This window comes from Pelodiscus sinensis, chromosome 1 (genome assembly GCF_049634645.1).
Source record: "Pelodiscus sinensis isolate JC-2024 chromosome 1, ASM4963464v1, whole genome shotgun sequence".
In the NCBI taxonomy this organism is placed as follows: Eukaryota; Metazoa; Chordata; order Testudines; family Trionychidae; genus Pelodiscus; species Pelodiscus sinensis.
The window spans coordinates 302,376,095-302,392,635 of record NC_134711.1 but is presented as its reverse complement, the minus strand read 5'-3'; the positions used below and the strand labels follow the sequence as shown (position 1 = coordinate 302,392,635).

The 16,541-nt window shown below is 43.4% G+C and overlaps 1 long non-coding RNA gene across 1 annotated transcript; it reads right to left on the bottom strand.

The window, feature by feature from the left end:
* Positions 1–826: 826 nt before the first annotated feature.
* LOC142827148 (uncharacterized) lies at positions 827–15,162 on the bottom strand. The gene is made up of 3 exons (XR_012901606.1): positions 14,903–15,162; positions 13,415–13,515; positions 827–921 (listed from the first exon to the last, which is right to left on the bottom strand). It is a non-coding gene; the product is annotated as an uncharacterized LOC142827148 (long non-coding RNA).
* Positions 15,163–16,541: the final 1,379 nt, after the last annotated feature.

The following is a 16,541-nucleotide window of genomic DNA, read 5'->3' as shown; positions in this document are numbered from 1 at the left end:
GTGGTTAGGGCTCAGCTACAGAAGCCAACTCTGAATACAATTGAAACACCTTTTATGAAATCTGATATTTAACCAGTAGTTGCCTATGGGCAATATTGTGAACCAGGACCAGGTTACCATGTCCTACTCAGCTACACATGGATTTCAGAGCAATGCTCCTGAGAACAATGTCTAATAGTAGATACTATGAAGAATGTGGGCAATGTGTCTGACATTTTTTAGTATGTGCCGTTGTCTAATTCCTTGCTCAGCGTGACCTTGGCTGATCCCTTAGCTCTGCAAAAGGCATACAACTTGCTATCCAGAGTTTGTGGTTGGCTCTCCAAGTGTCGGTATGACACCTGCATTTGAAAGTGTCCATGAAGTGCTGGGCTTCACTGAATGCCTTCCTTCAGAGTGATGCCTGAGCCCAGTGATACACATGCTATCCGTAGCTCCACATATGACCAGGCCCAAGGCACTGAGGCATAGCTAAGCATGACCAACACCCTTTAGTGCCGCTAAGCCCACAGTGACTCACAAAACCCGGCCTTTGGGATTTTAATCACGCTGCGGTTTTTTAATGTACTTCTCATGAAAAGGGTCAGACTGACAGCCCCTGAAGAGGGCTTTCGACAGCACCACAGCTCTGCAGCCTTCCACATACTGCCTCTTCAGTGGGCTCCTCCCAGCCCTACTGTTCGGACAGGAAACACCTGTTATAACCCTCCTTACTGGGAGCTCTTTAAATCAGGGGCCAGGGCACCAACACTCAACAGGGACATTGACCATGTTGAACTGAGCATTCACCCAGCGGTGATTCAGCTCCCCAAGTCCTGTCCCAACATGGGATGGTTTCTCCAGAGGCAGTTAGCTTCTTGGCTATTCCAGAGTCTTGGTTAGGAATATGGAGGGAGTGTCTCTCAGGCATTAGAATTATCCCTTTGGAAAATACAAGACAGATGTGGTTAGACACAGAGAGAGCAGAAACCAGCTTTTCTTCCTTTGACAAGTCATCATCGGGGTTATGCCAACCTAATGCTCTGGAGGAAGGTAAAAACGCAACCTGGCCCCCCATTATATTAATGGGGCCAATGACATCCTGAGTATATGGAAACTCATCCTCTGCTATCTGTGTTAAGTACTGGCAAGAGCATGATCCAGTGAGAGTACTGCTGGAAAGGCTCCCATTTCTGGCTCTGGCATTCACTTGCTGTGTGTTACAATCACTTCACCTCTGTGCCTTGTTTTTCCTCTATATGGAAAATAGGAATGTTAAATTGTGTTTATTAAAGTAAATGTGTAACGATTACCATTGGAACATTCAGCAGTTACACGAGGAGGGGGAAGGCAGCTCCCTAGGAGCCAGTGCATGCAAAAGGGACTCCTCACGAGCACCGGCTCCCCGTTTTCCGACACTGCTGCCTCTGATACAGGAAACACCCCCCCTCCCCCCGACTATTAATGCAAGATCACTTTAGATCTTATTAATGTTCAGCTGTGTTTCCTGTTACTGCTCAGTATTAACAGTTCTACTCTATTTCCCCACTGATCCTTTTCCATTCCTTCTACTTTGGAGGAGCCTAGTTTTCAAATACCAGTATTTGCTTTGTATTTGTGTGTCTTCTGTTCATTCCTTAAGCACTCCCTATTTTCCAACAATTTTAAAGCTTCTAGTGAAGGGAAGCGAGGCTACCATATAGCTCCAGCCTTACTGGAAACTGCTCTCTCAGATTTGCATATGCTGAAACCACTCATCAATAGCTATGCTAGATCTGGAGAAAGATTGGACGGAAACTTTTAATTTAAAAAAATTGTATTAATGGTACTTTGCACTCAGTTTGCTGATGGGCTGCAGATTTCATAGTATTTGGTGGGTAGCATCATGATTACCATTTCACAGCTGGGGAAAATTAAAAGGCAGAGGAGAAATTTACTCAGGATCACACAACTAAGATGCCCCCAGTTCTGTAACACAATCTTGGTCTATTATCAATCCTGATTCTGAGTCTTTTGTTCAAGCCACCAGATTCCACTGCTGCTAAAGCTTAAAGACAATGGACTAAAGAAACAATTTATGGAAAAATATTTTGCCCTTATTCCTTGCAAAATCATAGGAGAATTTCAAGGCAAAAACCACCACTGATAAAGGGAACAGGATCCAAAAGGAAACTTTGGTCCCCTTATAAATATCCATATTTCCCCTCTTGTTAAGGCCTATCCCTGCCAGGAAGCCTATAAGAAATCAGCCATTTAATGAAAGTACCTAAAAGGGTGTTCACGGAGGAGGGAGAAAATTGTGCTTAAACGCAGCAAGGGAAGTTTATGTTGGACACTAGGAAAAATGTCCTAATTCTCAGGGTGGTTAAGCACTGGAATAAATTTCCAAGGGAGGTTGTGGGATCTCCATCACTGGAGATGTTTAAGAGCAGGTTATACAGACACCTATCAAGGATGATCTAGATCGGGGTGGGCAAAAGGGCCTCCGTGGGCCAAATCCGGCTTGCCAAGCAGGTGGATCTGGCCCGTGGAAGCCCTGCTGTGCCTTCGCCCCCAAGCCTTCTCCGCTCTGCCCTCATCCTGCTTGCAGGGCGCGGCTCGTAGGGCAGGGGAAGAGCAGAGAAGGCTTCAGATGCTCCCCCACTCCCAGGCCTTAAGTGACTGGGGGCAGGGGAGTGCACGAAGCCTCCTCCCGCCCTGCCAGGAGCACTGTGTGCTGCTCGCAGGGCGGGGGGGAGGGGGGAGGAGAGCGGAAGAGGCCTTGTGCGCTCCCCTGCCCCCAGGCCAATCAGGAGCTGTGTGAAGCTTCCTTCGCCCTGCCCTGGCCCAGTGAGTAGCCCACGGCACTTCATAGTGCCATGTGCTCCTTGCAGGGTGGGAGAAGGCTTCCCATGCTCCCCCACCCCCAAGCCCTGATTGGCCTGGGAGTGGGGGAACATGCCAAGTCTCTTCCACAGCATGGGTGCCTAGTGGGAAAGGGGGGCAAAGGGCTCCCCCACCCCCGACCAATTATGGTCTGGGGGGTGGGGTAGTCCTGCCCCTTCCTGTTTAGGCCCTGCCCTTTCAGAGGTAGCTCGGGGCTACTTCAAAAATTTTTAAGTGGCCCCCCCCCCCAGGGAAAAATTATTGCCCACCCCGATCTAGATGGTGCTTGTTCTTTCTGTGGGTGCAGGTAACTGGAATTGATGACTCTCAAGGTCCCTTGCAGTTCTAGTATTCTATGAAAGCAAGACTGGGAGGAAGACAGGAAGAGTGGGTACATACATTGGCAATAATGTTATCTTTAAAACTAGAGTTTGTGACTTATCTATATTTGATTGTAACCCCTCCCCCCCACTCATAACTCAAGATGAACCAGCTCTTTCTAGATTGTAAACTCTTAGGTGCTATACAAAGATATATGAAGACCCAATCACTCCAATCCAACTGAAGGTGAGGCCTCAGAGTGTCATGCAAATATATAATTAAATATTAGTAACAGCAATAGTAATACAATTTCCGTATCTTATCATGGCAGCAGATGTCTTCTGTACGTTTGGTTGCTAGAAAACCACACAGGGTTGCATTATTTGCATAAAGCAGGACATTTCAACAAAGAGATAATATAGTTCTACTTGGAGTCGAACACAGTAAAAATGGAACACTCTATAAAGTTATTTCCAAAACTGTCAATTGCACTCTGTGCACAGCATGGCACAGCTCCTGTTGTCAGCAAACCTGGAATCACCCAATCAGAAATGTAAGAGCTAAAATAGGTCATGTAGTTCGTCTCTTTGCCAGAGCTGCGTTGTTTCTTACAATACGTTTGCGTGCGGTGTCCAATCTAGTTTCAAACAGTTAAGCAATGGGCTTTTAGCTCTTCCCTTGGGAAAACATTCCAAAGTCTAACAGGCTGCACTGTAACATTTACAAGCAGTGGAAAGCTTAATAGTCAAGTGTATTCATGAGAGAAAGACGGGACATAAATGGCATATAAATGGGACAACACCTGCATAGCAGTGCTGACTAGGAGGAGCATCGAAATGAGAATTAGGAGTTCTGTGAGCTCTACTTGAATCTCTAGGCAACCTTGGGAAAGTCACTACATCTTCCTAAACCCCCGTTTCTCCATCTGTGAATCAGTAAACTGTATAGACAAACTCACTAGCCAAGGAAGGGAAAAATACAGTCCCAACTGCAAGGCACCTCAAGTTTTTCCTTCAGCGTCCACTCTAGTGGCAATGCAAGGTCACAAAACAAGAGCAACTAAATTCAAGATACTGGGCATAAATTACAGGAGGCTTTTCCAGCTCCCACCAGCTGAAAGGAAGAGAAAGGACATTCTCCTTTTCTTAGCTCTTCTTGTATCGTCTGGACAGAGGCCCTCAACTTCCCTGACTCTTTGTGGCCCCTGTCTCCTGCCCTAATTGACAGGAAGGCTTATATCTGGCTTCCTCCAAGTCACATGCTCACTCTGAGTCATGTGCCCTTCAATATCAGAACCCAGTCTGAGGTCTGAAGAGTCATCCTAGGTTCACTGGAATGTACACCCCCAAGTCTTGTGAATAGTTACAAATGATAACTACAAATGATAACAATAACTTCCTTCCTTCCTGCCCTGCAATTGTCAGGCTTATCATGAATATTAAAAAGTGGATGGCAAACATTAAAGAACTGTGAAATATTATTTTATGTCCATTATTGTTCTGAATCCAACAGAGAGAAGAAAAGCAGTGAAACTTGCAGCCATCAGAGTTGTGTCCACAGGCTCCCATGTCCCATCTGTGATGTACTGAGTGCCCAACTCTCCAAGGAGAGCCAGTGGACATTGAAGACACGCTGCCTTGCAGGATTGAGACCTTGTGCTCTAGGAAGGGCAGAATTGTGTGAATTCTGCATGTGCCTGTAGTTATTGCAGAGCAATAGTGCTTTGATGCTCTAATAGAGGCTTAATTAAGCAACTGCAGCTCAGATTGCAAGCAGAGTGTGAATGTTCATTTATTACAACAGGCTTCAAGAGAATCAATAAATTAAACATGTTCACATTACAAATGTGAAGGACGTGCCCAGCCCTGTAACACAAATCACACTGATTCTCCCAACACTGAGACTAAGTGTTGTGCATAGTTAGTCTATACTTCCTTCCTGGATTACAGTACAGTACACTGAGCACATGCTGTCTGACACCCAGGACCATAGAGAGCTCTCAGATCAGAAGCAGATAGATTATGTAAATGACAACTCAAATGCAGCAGCTCTATGGGGAGAGTAGTTAGAGTTTGCCCTAGAGCTTTTAGATTAATAGGCCAGTGATGATCATAATGAAAAACGTAGCAAGCAGGACTTCAGATTGTGAGACTTCAAAAATGTACACGAAAACAGCACAGGACTGGCTCACTTTTCAATTTAGACTGGAAAATAATGTCAGTTACACCAAGAATGATATACTAAAAGATGGCTCTATGGTTATCATATAATTGTTTCAGTTATTTAAAATGAGAACCAACTGCCTTTCTGGGACACGGAACTATTGTTCAGATATTGGATACTTTACAGGGACAAGGTGTGTGATGTAATCTCTTCTGTTGGACCAGCTTCTGTTGGTGAGAGAGATAAGCTTTCAAGTTTACACAAGTTCCCCTTCAAGTCTGGGAAGTGTTCTCAGAGGATCACAGGCACAAGACAGAACTGTATTATATAATATAATATACTGTATTATATAATATACTGTATTATATAATTGTTCCACCTTGTATTTAGCTGCAATACTTTTCAGGAAGTGTTCTCAGAAGAGCTCCATGTAAGCTCATCTCTCTCATCAATTTACCTCATGCACCTTCTCTCTAATATCCTGGCACCAACACAGTTACAACAGTGCATGGACATTTTATGACATTTAGAAAAACTGTTCACATACTTTTGTCTCTGCTTCTTACTTCCCTTAATTTCTCTCCAGTGCAGTCATTATGGCCTTGATATAGGAAAACACTTAAGCACAAACTTCTGTCTCTCCCTACCCAGGAAAGCACAGCACATATTTAACTTTCAGCATGATTGAAGTCATTGGTACATAACCACAGGACATGCTTACATGCCTTTCTTGAGCAAAGACGCTTTCCTGAATCAGATCCTATAAATGAACACACTTAAAAAAACCACACCAATAAATAAGATTTCAAGAGTTTCACTTGGTCTGTCTGTCATTCTGAAGCATAGATTGTCCACTGAGTAAGTGTGAAGTAATGGGAACAAGCATATCTGACAGCTCTTCTTGTTTAGAACATCACTCTCAAGTTACAGTGGGGGAGGTCAAGGTTGGATATTAGGAAAAGCTATTTCACTAGGAGAGTGTGAAGCACTGGAATGGTTTACCTTGGGAGGTGGTGGAATTGCCATCCCTAGAGGTTTTTAAGTCTTGTCTTAACAAAGCCCTGGCTGGGATGATTTAGTTGGGCTTGGTCCTGCTTTGGGCAGGGGCCTGGACTCGATGACCTCCTGAGGTCTCTTCCAGCCCTAGGATTCTATGATCACAGGATAAGTCATCACTAGGATTTGCAGTCTGTTACCAATTTTTAAGTTGTGAGGCAAGGTCTACTCTCAAGTTGACCCAGGGTACAGACAAGAGTACAGACCTATATTGTTCAGCCTATTGAGCTTAGTGAACAGGAGCATCCAACAGGCATGAAGGTGTTCTCCTGGAAAAGGAATAATTACATGATACTTGGGGTAAATAGTTGTCTGGGGTGTGTCTTTTTACTTGCCGCTTGCCTGAAAGACACTGTGTGCAGAGCTTGTTTGTTTGATGCTACCTAAGCTACCACATGGCTCTGTCATTGTAACCTTCACCCCTTTTCCCATCCCTACACCATTTGTTGCTCTCACTAAGGCTGTGTCTACACTACATGCCTCTGTCGGCAGAGGCATGTAGATTAGGGTTGTAGGCAAAGGTAAATGAAGCCGCGATTTAAGTGATCGCGGCTTCATTTACATTTACATGGCTGCCGCGCTGAACCGACAAACAGCTGATCAGCTGTTTGTCGGCTCGCCGCTAGTCTGGACGTTCCCCCGTCGACATCAAAGCCCTTTGTCGGCAGCCCCGTTATTCCTCGTGGAATGAGGTGTACCGGGGCTGCCGACAAAGGGCTTTGAAGTCGACAGGGTGAACGTCCAGACTAGCGGCGAGCCGACAAACAGCTGATCAGCTGTTTGTCGGCTCAGCGCGGCAGCCATGTAAATGTAAATGAAGCCGTGATCATTTAAATCGCGGCTTCATTTACCTTTGCTGAATAAACAAATCTACATGCCTCTGCCGACAGAGGCATGTAGTGTAGACGTACCCTAAATGTGCCTTGGTCTTGTTTTTAAATTGTAAACTCTTTAGGCTAGGAACAGCTCTGTCTTGGTGTTCTTCTTGCTATGGACACCTGAATACAGAGCTATCACTAAGTTTGTTACAGAAATTTTATTTTTGCCTTTGAATTATTTTTTTTTTAAAGATTATTGGTCCCACCTACCCTGTCCTCCATTTTCTCCCTAGCATCATCAGCCCTGCGAGAAGGAGTGGCAAAGGGTGCTACTGCTGATGGTACCTCTTTAAGCCCTCTTAGGCTACGTCTACACTACAAGGTTTTTGTCCAAAAACAGCTGTTTTTGCGCAATAACCTGTGAAGCGTCCACACCTCAAATGAGTCCTTGCGCAATTAAATGGGCAGTTTAACGGCAGTACAGAGGGCTTTTTCTACCATAGGTAAACTTATTTTTCTGAGGCATAACTGCTTTTAGTGCTACAGCTATTGCGCAAGAAGGCAAGTGTGGATGCTCCAGAGGGGTTTCTTGTACAAAAAACCCCTATGGGAAAAAGCACAGGTGCTCTGATGGCCATTCTGTGAATGACAATCAGAGCTGTCTTGCGCAAGAGCATCCATGCAGTGTGGACACTCCTTTGCGCAAAAGCACCTCACTTTTGCAATGTGCTTTGAGGTGTGGATATGCTCTTGCACAAGAAGTTTCTGTGCAAAAACTCTTGCGCAAAAGGCTTCATGCGCAAGAAGCCTGCAGTGTAGATGTAGACTTATAGGGTATATATAGACTACATGGCTTCGTCAACGGAGCCATGTAGATGAGTTTACTAGACATAGAGAAATGAAGTGGCAATTTAAATAATCGCCGCTTCATTTACACCAAAATAGCCGCTGCACTGTGCGGATCAGCTGTTTGGCGGCACAGCGGGGCAGTCTGGATGCACTGCGGTCGACAAGGGAAGCCTTTGTCGACCATTTCACGAGGCATACCGGAGCGGTCGACAAAGGCTTCCCTCGTCAACCGCGGTGCGTCCAGACTGCCCCGCTGTGCCGCCAAACAGCTCATCAGCACAGTGCAGCGGCCATTTTGATGTAAATGAAGCAGCAATTATTTAAAGCGCCACTTCACTTTCCTATGTCTAGTAAACTCATCTACATGGCTCCATCAACGGAGCCATGTAGTCTAGACATACTCAGAGTGTGGGAGGAATAAGGCAAATTAACAGCAGCTGATAATAGAAGTGTAGCAGAATAATGGCGCTTGTTATAAATGCAAATCCTATTTTAAATAATAAGCAGGAAGGGAACTGTGCTCAGACACCATACCACAGTGATGTGGATGCATTACAAATGCACACAAGCATTGGAAGTAAGTGGATCAATAAAAGAAGAGGGGAAGAGGAATAAGAAAATGAAAACACATGTTTTAGTGTCCCCAGGTAATCACATGAAAAAAAACAATCAAAGCCAAAACACTACAGAGGCACTTCTAGGCAGGCGGTAGCCTTTGAGGCCATTACAGCTGAATATTGGAGTATTTTAGAATTGTTGCTGCTAGTTCTGTTAAGCGCTTTTGGCCGTTGTTTTTGCTTTCCCACCGGCAAACCCAATAAAGACAAATTAGTGAAAGGCAATCGGCAAGAAGGCTACAAACCAGACCAAGAATAAATGGAACAGAAAAAATCCTTTCCGAAATTCTAATAAACATTGTTAAAGGTAACCTGATAGGCAAACAGTTGTTCTCTTTCACTTTATAGTTGTAACCAAGTAGCTAAAATGTAGCTTTATGCTAAGTAATGTACCTTAGTGTTCTTTGCCAGCCACACTTTCTGAAAGCAAAAAAAACCTTTACCTTACCATCGGTAAAGGTGCACCAGCCAGAATGTTATATCTAAAGTTAATTCCAAGGCAGGGATAATTTTGGTTTAAGTTTTAAAATTATTATTGTAAAATAAGTAAAAGGGTACGATGATTGGGTTTTTATTAAATTGTAATTCAAATTCCTTGTTTAAATATGCATATTGCTTCTCTGAAACAAAGAAATTAACCTTTTTATGTACAAAAGAGTGAGGAATGTATGAAAGATAAATGTGAAGGCTACTAGACCAAATGTTCTAGGAAGAAGCTGAGAACAGACAAAGACATCGAAGATTGCTGTATATCCCCATTGAGATATAAGCTGTGGGCAAATTGACGTCTCTGAAAGAAGGCAAGCATTTATCAACTGGGACAAAATATTTGTGATAGAAACCAGCTTAGGATGGCAGAACAAAGAAGAAAGGGAGCAAGAGAAACAACTGGAGATAATAAACATCCGTCAGAAAAATTACATGACAATGCAAACCCCACTGATCCTGATGGGAAAAAAAACTATTATAAAAGAGGAACTATTTTGCCTTAAGAGCGGGGACGTTCTTCAAAAGACTAGAACATCAGTCTGACCGATAGACCTCCACTCCTCTGTCCGTGATCAATCTGGCTGGCCACAGACCATGGATTGGTAAATATAACATTGATTAGTGGGACAGTGTGTGCATGTCTGTCTGCGTTAGCATATGCTAACTGCTTTCCCATTGTATTCTCCATACATGCGGCATATTGCCTTTTGCCCCAAAAAGATCCCATGTGCTTCTTATAAGCATAACCTAGTAACAAGGTTTGAAAGAATTTTGCTTGGTTGCAAAATTTTCTTACTGCTTACTTTTTCCACTTCACTGGAAGTCAGAGCTGTTGTAATTTCCTAATCCTTGACTGAAAACAGAGGGAGAGTAAACTTTTAACCATGATATCTTTTCTCCCGAATATTTCTTGGGTGTTAGAATTAATTGGGTGTAATTTTTAAAACACACACTCACACACACACACACACACACACACACATCACATTCTTAATAAATCAAGTGATATCTCTGATATCACAATACTCCAGTTGTTCTAGAAGAATCTATGGACAAGCTCCTGATTTAACATAAAAAGGAAAACATTCTTCTTAATTCATTCCATAAATTTAAAAAACAAATAAAAAACCTTAACTGTCTTCTCTTTATACATCACAATTAAATGAGGCTTTAGGCATTTACTGGTGATGAGAATAAATGGATCATTGCCAGATAAGTAGCAACAAAGAAGAATTCCCATTGTGATCTGTACCTAGAGCAGTGCCATATTCAGTCTTTATAAATGATTGACACAGATGGTTCTGAAGCCTGGTTACAGCTACTGATAAAAAAAACCTGGACAGCAGTGACCTGTGAACAGAGGTTATTGCAAGTTAAATTCAACAGGTCATTGAGCTTGCTGACAAGTGGCAAATGAGACTGAATCTCAAGTGAAACATGCATTTAAAAAAAGCCACCCCAAACAATAGATGTACTATACATCTACAATGAATGGGATTACCACAAAGCATGACAGCTGAAAGGGCCTCGATGTAAGAGAAACATTGTAAAATTCCCTGTACAACAAATGACAATAAAAGCTCAGATAAAGGAAGCACAAAAGAAAAGAAGCCTGAGGAAGTTACAGAATTCAATATAAAAATGACATTAATGCAACTCAACTATAAGAGTTATACCCATAAACAATCAAAATAGTTAGCTTTCGTGTTCTCACAGGAACCTTTATGCTTGTCTCTGATCTCAGTAAGGCAGTGACACTGTTGCAGGTCTTCCTGTTTTTGAAAAATGGGTCATCTTATTTTCACACTGTTCTCCTGGGTCAGGAAACAGGGTCAAGTTATGTTCTCACTTAAACCAATAAGAACCTAGAGTCACTCCACTGAAGTAACTGAGACTGCAAAATAGTCAGCCAGCCACTAATAATGGAAATCAGCAGCGAATCCAGATTTCTATGTAGCAGAGAATTTGACGCAGTGTCAGGGACCCATATGTGGATGAAGTCTGGGAATATGTGGGAACTGCTATCACATTGGGAACCTGAGACAGTTCAGCCAAATATCCATTGTGGCACTCAAGTGCATCAGATCTGCCACTTAAGTAGTGGCATACTTCAACTATAACCCCATGATTTCAATAGGATTGTTTGTGGATTGAATAGTTAACATGGATGACGAAGCAGATTCTGGCTCTTCAGCAATGTGATGCTTCCCTGGGGTAACCTAGCATTGTGAGATACCTTGTTACCACCAGCTCTTACTGTGAGAAAGCCTTGCATGTGCCTGCCATGAGTCAGTTCCCTGACTCCAATGCTCACAGGCCGAACAAACATGCTCTCTGTGAATCTATGCAGCTCCTGCTGTCCCTCAGCAGGTTAGCAATAGGCATTCTCCAACCTCCAAGTCATCTGATCCACCCCAGAGTGTCCAGCCCCTGGTCCTCTAGCTGCTCTCAAAGAGGCAGTGTACACCAGATTCCCTTTGGATCACTGCTCCATTACACACATTGCACTTAGCTTTTTATATAGTGACAACATTATTTAACAAAAGGGAAGTAGAGATTCCAAATGGTAGCAAGCAGAAATATTGGAAACAATTGGTTAGTCAAACAAATCATAACATGCATTCTACAGCCTACACTTAATCCAGATACTTTACTGTCTAATGAAATTTAGCTTTGTAGAGTTTCAGCCAGGAGGGCTGATAGTCACTGTGACCCTCCTTTCATAAGACCAATTATTGTCACTCTCCTTGCAACCCATGATATATCAACATAGTCTTCTGATCTTTATTCACAAATCAGACCCCTCCTGCCATATTTTCCTTTCTGGAGATTTCACAATCTTGATTTGTTGGTGTTTCTGTGTTGCAAAATAGATTTCCAATGTGAGATGAAGTGCATAATACACACCTGACCAGACAAACAGAGAGAAAGAGAGGTGCATCTCTTATCCCTTGGCCAAACAGGCCAAGGCATATCACCTCCTGGAGATCTGCTTTTAACTTCAAAACCGTAATTTCTAGTATATGGATACAGTTCCTTAAAAATTATCAGTACATACATTCCACAGTTACGATGACAACCAGTAAGTTTCTGACTCTTGGCAGAGATTTCACACGTCACCCTTTGGTGAATTATGCACAAGGGATCCCTGTAAAATCCCAATGAGCCCCTTATGCTACCTACCAGTTGGGCCAAGGCAACCCTGGGTGACAGACAGGAAGCAGGTACTTGATGTCACACCTAGATAGAGGCAACCTAGAGATCAGAGCAGGAGTCTGACCTAGTAGTCAGAGAAAAATCAGAGGCCAGGATGAGAGGTGTGGCTAAGAATCAATTGAGAAGTAGGCAGGAACCAGGGCAGCAGTAGTGAAGGCAATGAGGGAACAAGATCCGACAAGAAGCAGATTGGCACAGCTGTGGGCATGGGACATATTGAACAGCCACAGTGCTACTATTGCTACAGGTCTTTAGCTCTTCTGGCCAATCACTGAGCACACCATTGCGAGTTTATTGGGCCCAGCTGAGCCTATTGGGTCAGTAAGCAACTGAGTCCAGAAGCAGCGAAGTTCCTGAAGTATCACACCATTGAGTTTGTCCCTCCTACCCTGAACAGAGAGACAGACTTTTGGGAAGCATCACAAATCACTGCACATCACCCTTCAACAGAAATTAAAAACAAAAAGCAAGTAGGATAACTTCAAAACTGCTCAGTTTTGATCAAGTTCTGAGTGAAGATTCCGGTAGAGTCTATCATCCAGATGGTTTCACCCATGACTATCAGATCACAGTTAAATATTGTACAATTGGGACAACATATTAATTTTCAGTCCTGAACACAAAAGACATCTACATGCAGTCATGTTCCTGCTATTTTTATATTAACTACTGCACTGGATATTGGTTTGGCTTGCTGGCTAAAATGCTCCAAAAAGTAAATGAGAGTGGTTTGAATTAGAAAAAAGCACTAGCTTCACCTCCCCTCTGGAATTTGTTATTAACTCCATCCAATCCCATATTTAGAGCCTCTATTTGACAAGTCTGCACTCTTTTTTGCGTTCTCATGAGGTTTTTCTGCAGAGCAGAGTCTACTGGAGATCTGCTCCATTCCCCAGTCACAACCCCACATTGGGTTGTCTCAGCTCATTTGATGCAGGGGAAGAAGATATTACTGCTGTGGTTTTGGCAGCACGAGCATTCATCAGGAGAACACACCAACATGATGTTGGGGTCAGAGGAACTATATAGAGGTCTACTTACCCTTTTTGTCTCCCTGCTGTTCTAGCAGCTCAGGTTTAATCCCTAGTCTCAGGGGATGCCAGTGGCAGAAGGAAGTGCTACAGAAGAAACTCATGAAGCACCTGCAGTTAGAAAACATTTTACAAACTCCTCTAGTTAACTAACCATTTCAGTGCCAGACTTGGTACACTGAGCAAAAGCAATAATACTAGATCGCATAGCATTTTTCAACCATAAACCTAGAAGTGTTCAACCAAAACCACTTCATTTTATAGACCAAAATACTGAGGCACATGTAAGTGAAGTGACTTGTTCTAGGTCAGCCAACTACCCAATGGCAGAGCCAGGAATAGAAGCCACACCTCCTGAGTACCAGTCCATCTACTCTTGCCAACTCCTGAAATTGGATTACTGTTTCTTCAAAGGACAGTGCCATGTCTGACCCACAGACAGAAGCTGCATCAAGCAGCAGTGAAGGAGTTGTGGGAATGTGTCAATGTGCTGCAAAGCAAAATTCTCTCTGTTCCTACCAGAAGAAAGGAGGTCACAAAAGTGATGGAGTTAAAGGTGAGAAAATAGGGTTAATGTTGAATCATAGAATACTAGGCCTGGAAGGGACCTCGAGAGGTCATAGAGTCCAGTCCCCTGCCCTCATGGCAGGACCAAATACTGTCTAGACCATTCCTGATAGACATTTATCTAACCTACTCTTAAATATCTCCACAGATGAGGATTCCACAACCTCCCTGGGCAATTTATTCCAGTGTTTGACTACTCTGAGAGTTAGGAACTTTTTCCTAATGTCCAACCTAAACCTCCCTTGCTGCAGTTTAAGCCCATTGATTCTTGTTCTATCCCCAGAGGCCAAGATGAACAAGTTTTCTCCCTCCTCATGACACCCTTTTAGAAGACCCTATAAAAAAAAAAAATCGAGATTATCCCAGATCATTAGCCACATAAATAGTTATACAACAGCTGCTCTAGTCATCTATGCCACTAGATGAATGTTCCTAAGGAACATTTCTCTAGTGGAGAGCATGTAGATTAAGGCTCTACTCCATTGGGCGTTCTCTTCTTGTTTTGTCCACACACTACCCCAGGACACCCCAACATGTCCCCTTTCTCCCTGTGAGCCAGGAGCCTGTGGAGTGGCTGTCACAGAAGTTTGAAGAGCTGCCTCCTGAGGAGCTCTCTTCAGGCAGACTGTACCACTGCACAGATTGTGATTCTCCTCTGGCCACCTCCAGTCCCTGGAAGGCCACTCTGCTGGGTGATTTTAGCAGATGGGAGAATCCTGCTCTGTTTCTTCCGGGGGTTTCTATACACAGCTGTTTTTAAACTACCACTAACCTTGAGCACACAGCACAGGCCCTGCCCTGAAGAACTGACAGTATGAAACAGAGACTAGCATAAAGACAATAAGGAGCACAGGGAAATCCCAAGGGAAAGACTAAGGCAGTGACATACAGTTTCAACAGACAAGAGCAGCAGAGTGGCAGTCACATTTACCTCTGCTTTGCTGGATCTCTGACCAGGCATGCAACATGAAGCTTTACAGAGGCATCTTAACATATTAGTTATTCTCAGCTTTTTCCCCAGTCAGGCAATATGGATTCACTTCTCCTAGCTAGTCTGCTCCAGGTGCTCCCTTAAAACACTTTGTGCTAGTTCACTTGTGATTGAAAGGAGGAGTCGGTCCCTGCAGCTTTTTATGGGAGTTGTTGCAGGAACCAGTGTAATGCCTTGGGAGACACTGATGACCTCTGAGTGGGGAAACAATCCAGACTAATGGGGAGCTATGTCCTGTTACCTAAGGTTCTCTTTACACTGCGTGGCTGCTCCAATCTGGACTGCTCAAACAGTCTCCAGCATGCAAATCACTCCCAGCTATGCCTGGGTGTGCTCCAGCCACTCACATTTTAGCCCTTACCAACTTTAAATATGCTGCTGAGTGACCCACATACACCTCCAATCCCATGTCTTCCCCCAGAAATGCAGGCCATATGCTGCCCAATCCTCTCCTAGCCAGTACAAAGTATATTACGTCTAATTCCTCTAAAGGAATCATATGACAGCTCATTATTTTAATGAGTGCCCTGGCACTTCAATTTAGACATATTGGATTAGATAAAGCAGTAAAACAAATTGATTAACCATAAAGAGATTTTGAGTATGAGTAATAAGACATAAGTGTCAGAAGTAGTTAAATGCTAAATCAAAAGAAATAAAATGCTTATAGCAGCTACCTAAAAACTCTAACCACCTGCCCTAGCAGATTATTGACCAAGCTTTCAGGTCAGGATCTGGCCTGCCTGCCTTAACCACCCCCTTCTAGGACCCCCCCCCCAACCAGTCCAACAGCTGTTTCCTTTTGTACTCTCAGATTCAGTGAATGCAATGGTCAAGGAGAGAAAGAGAGGGGATGTCTAGGGTGTTTGTCCCTCCTTTTTATAGTTTCAGTCCCCTTCTTGAAAAAAAAGATTTCCAGCTGAGACTCAGGAGACGAAGTCTACATGAAAGGACAATCCCTGCTGATTTCTTCCATCTCTTTGAACTTCCTTTGTTTTCCCTTCATGCTTGGTGACTGTTTACTGCTTAAATACCAGAATGCATTCCTTCCTTTGCTTAGGACAGACCTAGCTTCTGCCTGGGAAGGGCTGTGGTGTTTGAACATGTGCAAACAGCATATAGGGGAATCTTAATTTCACAGAGAATGTTGCCACACTCATTTTACTAACACACTAGTACTGACCAGCAAATTATGTGTTTTCAAAAATGACACCATATAAGGCATTCTTTGTGCAAAGATTACTACCATGGGGGAGAATACAGAGGTATAGTCTGTCAAAGTGGGAACCTGGTTACAAAAGATTGAGCAAATCCATTTAATGAGGATGGGAGACAGGGAATTTGAGCAAGCTTACCCATCCCAGACATCTGCTAGCAATTCCCTTGTGGGGCTCAGCCCTCAGGTTTGAAATCACTGAAATACACAGAGCATTTGCAAATGTGCACCTAGTAAACCTATTGATGAAATCCTTAATCCAGACCTCAGATAGGCAAAACAGGTTTTTACAAATGTTCATATAGTGAGTATGACTGAAGGGTACTAAGAAATAGAACCTGAGCTGGTTAAGTGAGGCCCTGT